We start from the raw sequence: 5,027 nt of genomic DNA on the forward strand, positions 1-5,027 counted from the left end.
GAGTGACGATGTGTCCCAGGAACGCCACTTGGTCCCGGGCCCACTTGCACTTCTTCATCTTGAGCTTCAATCCAGCGGATCTGAAACGTTCCAGTACTTGCTTTAGCCGTACTAAGTGAGTAGGGAAGTCTTCGCTGAAGACCACACAGTCATCGAGGTACACCAGACATGTTCTCCACTTGAGATCCACCAGAACCGTCTCCATCAGGCGCTCGAAGGCCGGAACAGCATTGCACAGTCCGAAGGGCATCACCAGCCATTCGAACAGACCGTACTTACAAGTGAAAGCTGTTTTCTCCACACTATCAGCAGCCATAGGGACGTTCCAATATTCAGAGGCAAAATCCATAGTTGAGAACAGTTTGGCGTTCCCTAAAACGTCCAGGATATCGTCTATAAGGGGCATGGGGTAACAGTCCTTGATGGTGACAGCGTTCAACCTTCGGTAGTCAATACAGAACCGTATCCCTCCGTCAGGCTTGCGGATCATCAGAACTGGGCTGGCCCACGGACTGGTAGACGGTCGTATGAGGTTCTGACTCAAGTATACTTGGATCTCAGATTCCATGACGTCGCCCTCGGCCTTGGACACTCGGTAAGGAGGTTGTTTAATCGGCGCGTGGTCGCCCGTGTCGATCGAGAATTCCAGCAAATCAGTACGGCCAGGACGCATAGAGGTCTCAACGAACATGTCCTTGAACGGTTGCAAAACTTCGCGGAACAGTTCTTATGTTCGTCTCCGAGCTTAGAGCTCTCCAAGTCGACTTCCAACTTTTCCTCGGGGCCACGGTCCTGGTCAGGCGGAGGCGTTTCGGTGTTCTCAGACCTCGCGTCCGCGGTACCTTTGACAGAGAGGATCCAGTCAGCAGGCTCTCTGGGGATAGCGTACGAGGGTGGCTGCGGTAGCTGAGGGATCGACTTCGCCAGACTGTTCGAACCGCGCTTGATAGTCGAAGCTCCCAGCGAGAAGGCCGACTCCGGGACTACCGTTAAAGAGGCCAACAGCGTTCCCCTTTTAATAACCACGTATTCCTCCGTAGGGTTGCACACTTCTAGAATCACTCGACCCTTGCAGACTGTACACAGTGAGCTAGCGATCTTGACAGTATTATCCAGAGTCGCGAGACCCTCGACGAGAACGGTCGTACCGTCTTCGACCTCACCCTGGACGTCAGCGACTACAAGAGCTTGCGCTCCACGGTAGACACGAACATTAGAAGTGATTCGAGACAAGTAGCATTCTTCGACGCGAGGAGAACCGATCGGGAACACCTCTCCAGTGTCCTTCAGCGTCACAGTGTTAGCGTCCAGATTTACCACGGCTCTGAATTCCCGTAGAGCGTTAGTCCCTAGGATAGCATCCACGTGTAGAGTATCGACGACTGCGAACGGAATTATTCTCTCGACGGACCCTAGCGTCACCGGCAGGTCAATGACACCTCTGATGGAAATAACGGATCCGGACACTCCCTTCAGGCTTCCAACATAGGGCATCCTTGGAGCGTGACTTAGGCCTAGGCGAGCTAATACGCGGCTGTGCACCAGACACGCTACTGCTCCCGAGTCGATTAGTAGTTCCGCAGGAGTGTCTTCTATGAAACCCCACGATAACGCTTCTACTCCGCCAACAGATCCAATCACACGCTTGCCGTTTGGGACCACAAAGTCGTCATCTTCGGTCGAGGTGTCCGCCATAGAGTCAGGCACTTCTCGGAGACCAGGATTTCTCTTCGGAGCGGATCGGTCGGCTACAACGCTCACGTAACCGTACAAACCATTTTCCGAGTCTCCCGACGAGCAGCGTCACCCAATAGCTTCGGAGCGTCGGCTGAAAAGAGATGAACAGTCAAAACTAACCCGTTTCGCGAGGGGTGTCTTCTCAGGGTCAGGTTCTTTCGGACGACATTTGCGGCAAGGGGACCTCCGCTCTATGATCTTCACGCGCTGTTTGTCTCCTTCCTTCCTATATAGCTCCATGATTCTCCGCACCAGCAGATTCTCCAGCTCGACTGCAGACGGATCAAGGAAACGCTTGAGAGTGTCCCGAGTCCTGGTCTCAAGGTCCTGCTTCCATACAGGAACGCTTTCCTCTTCCATCAGTTTCTCGGTCCTCAACTCTTCAGCAGGGCAACCGGGGCACAGCGATCCTTTCTGAATTTCTTCGGTCTTCACAAAATAATAAACAGTCTGCCAGATTAGAGCACGCCACCGCTCAGGCACTATTCCGTCAGAGATGAGAGCATCGTGGTCCTCCGCGGAAGCACCAGAGGGGTTACCCGGTTGTCGGTTGAAGTCTAAGGCGATATTGGTCTCGATCACGGTAAGGTCCACGACTTCCGGTTCCTCTGCAGGGGTTGATCCACTCGATTCAGGAAAGTGAACGGTTTCCACCTTAATCTCCTTGAGGGGACACACTTTGGGATCGGTTCCTCCTCGCTCGTCTCGGCCATCCGAGTCGGTCGTCACTACGGGATCGACAGTGGTTTCCACCTTAATCTCATTGAGGGGAAACACTTGGGGATCGGTTCCTCCACCCTCGTCTCGACCATCCGAGGCGGTCGCCACTACGGAACCGACGTGATCCGGGGGTTCTTCCTTGAAATTACGGTTGGCACGCTTGGCCGCGCCCGTCGAGGCCAGCGTCTTGCGATACCACTCCAGCCAGTATTCAGGGGTAGACAACCGTCCGGGTGAAGACTCACGAGTCCGTTCCAGTTTCTCCTCAGGAACGCCAAGAAGTGTACTGAGCTCGGCTAGGGACAGTTCCCTAGACCGTTCAGCGTTCTCTGCTTGTCTACGTTTCAGCTCGACCTCGTCCAGGGGAAACAGTCTATCTTCGAGCTCTTCGTCGTATTCCTCCTTCTCTTCAGCTGCTCCAATGTCCTTTCCTTCTTGTAGGGCATCCAGTTCCTCCTTCGAGAACACTCGCGCGTACGAAGGCATTATCTCGGGTTCTTCGGCAGCGGTTACGATCTCTTTAACGTCTCTCTCCGGGCTAGTGTTCTCTTCCAGGCTAGTCTCCGAGTCCGTTCTTTCTAGTTCAACGCTACCGTCTGGAATGCCTTCCTCAGCGACTATAGACTCTTCCGGTTGGGTTTGAACGAACACTTCTCTCTTTTCTTGACTGTGTCCGCTCCGACCCAGGTGACTCCTCGGGTCGTTAATGATGTTTGCGAGCTTACTCACACTCGAATCCACATTCTCGTAGTTATCCTTCACTATTGGGGCTCCTCGTTCCACTGCGTTCTCAGGTTGTAGTAATATCTCTCGCAGGTAACACGGTTCCTCAGTTATGGTTTTCTGGTTTGCGTTCGGCCACTCATCTGCTTAACTGTTACTGTCTTTTTTTTTGGGCACTCTCTTGCAATGGCACTTTCTGTTTCACACACTCCCACTTTGGTCTGTCTCGGAGGACCGTTTTCTTACGGGCTCGGAGGGCTCACAGAGTACATAGATATTTCTTGGCTCTACTTTTCCAGTTACACACTCTCTTTTTATCAGGCGGCTTAACCACAATTTATCCAACACGGTGGGTTACACTCCACCCAGTATAGGACGCACTTCATACCTCGCGGCCGACTCCTCCAAGGAGTTCAAAGTGTTCCTACTTGTGTCGTTCCATTGACAAGAGGAAGGAGCTACACTTCCTTCCCCTCCCTCTCGCCCCCATCACTGCTGTCGGGGCGCTTGTCCTTGGACTGGTGTAGACACTTGAGGAGCAGCCGTTCCAAGAGTCTTCAGAGACGCCTTCAAAGGACAGTCCGAAAGCAAGTGACCAGGTTCGTCACACAAGAAACACTTACGGCCGTTCCTCGGCGGGTTGCTCCGATAACCGTTCGTAGGAGGATGTTCACACTCGACGCTGATATGACCCGCAGCCTTACAGTTGGTGCAAGTCGCCCTACCTCGGCGACAGTTGAGCCGGTTACATCCAAGAACGTGACACCTACCACACACAATCTGACCGTCTTGAGTGTACAAGTCCGGGCCATGACGAACGTCACGGAACGGGGTAGTAGGGGTGGTCGCGGCCGGTTGAGCCTGAGGTATCGGAACACTCTGAGCAGCAGGAGAGTAAGCAGCAGCCACATTCATGGCAGGAGCCGGGTAAGCAGCAGCCAGAGGACGTTCCAGCAACTGTTGCTGCTGTTGCTGTTGTTGCATTAGCAAATTCTGGGTCTGTTGCATCATGTTCATCATCCGTTCCAAAGCAGAGTTCTCGGTGTAAATCGTCGAAGTGTTCTCGAACTCATCGTCGTGGTCAGAAGGGAGATGCATGTTCTTGAACAGTAACTGCGTTACAGCACCACGGATAGAGTCAATCATACTCCCGTCGAGAGCGGCTCTCCACTGCTTGTTTCGTAGTCCCGTTAGGAAGTACTGGTAGCGTATTTGCTCGTCGTAACACTGAGCGTCGTCACACAAGCCCGAGATCATGTCGCCCCACACTTCGGCGGACATTCCTCGAGGACGCTTAGTGTTCTGGAGCTTCTGGATCAGCTACAACGGGGTCTGGCAGATAAACTGGTTATGGAACCGGGTCCGGAGAGTATCAAAAGAGTTGATACGAGAGTACGTCCACCAATCCTCACCAGTCTTGCCCTTCAGGCACTCGCGGAAAGCACTGAGACGAATGGATTCCTCCAGACCCACTGTAGCACGCTCAAGAGAGTCCCAGAATGTCTTCGCCTTCTCGACCGACGCTCCATCAGAGTAGAACGGCTAAATCATGCGGATAGCGTTCCGGATGTTAGTAGGCATCCCGAAAGGCACCACTGCAGCCGACGGCGCGGGATGACTGTACCCAGAGGCGTAGTTACTGCCATAACTTCCGTTAGGGCCGCTCCAAGGAGCTCCTCCAAGGTTAGCCGACGAGTAACCAGGAACAGCGGTCCCGTATCCTCCAGACGGACCAACACCAGCAGCAGAGGGTTGAACAGTCGGACCGAACCCACTCGTCGTCGGGGAAGTGTTTACCGGGCCTGGACCTTGGTTAGGCTGAACAGTCGCGAAAGAGACGGCAGGCG

This window comes from Phytophthora infestans, genomic scaffold (assembly GCF_000142945.1).
Source record: "Phytophthora infestans T30-4 supercont1.33 genomic scaffold, whole genome shotgun sequence".
Lineage (NCBI taxonomy): Eukaryota > Oomycota > Peronosporomycetes > Peronosporales > Peronosporaceae > Phytophthora > Phytophthora infestans.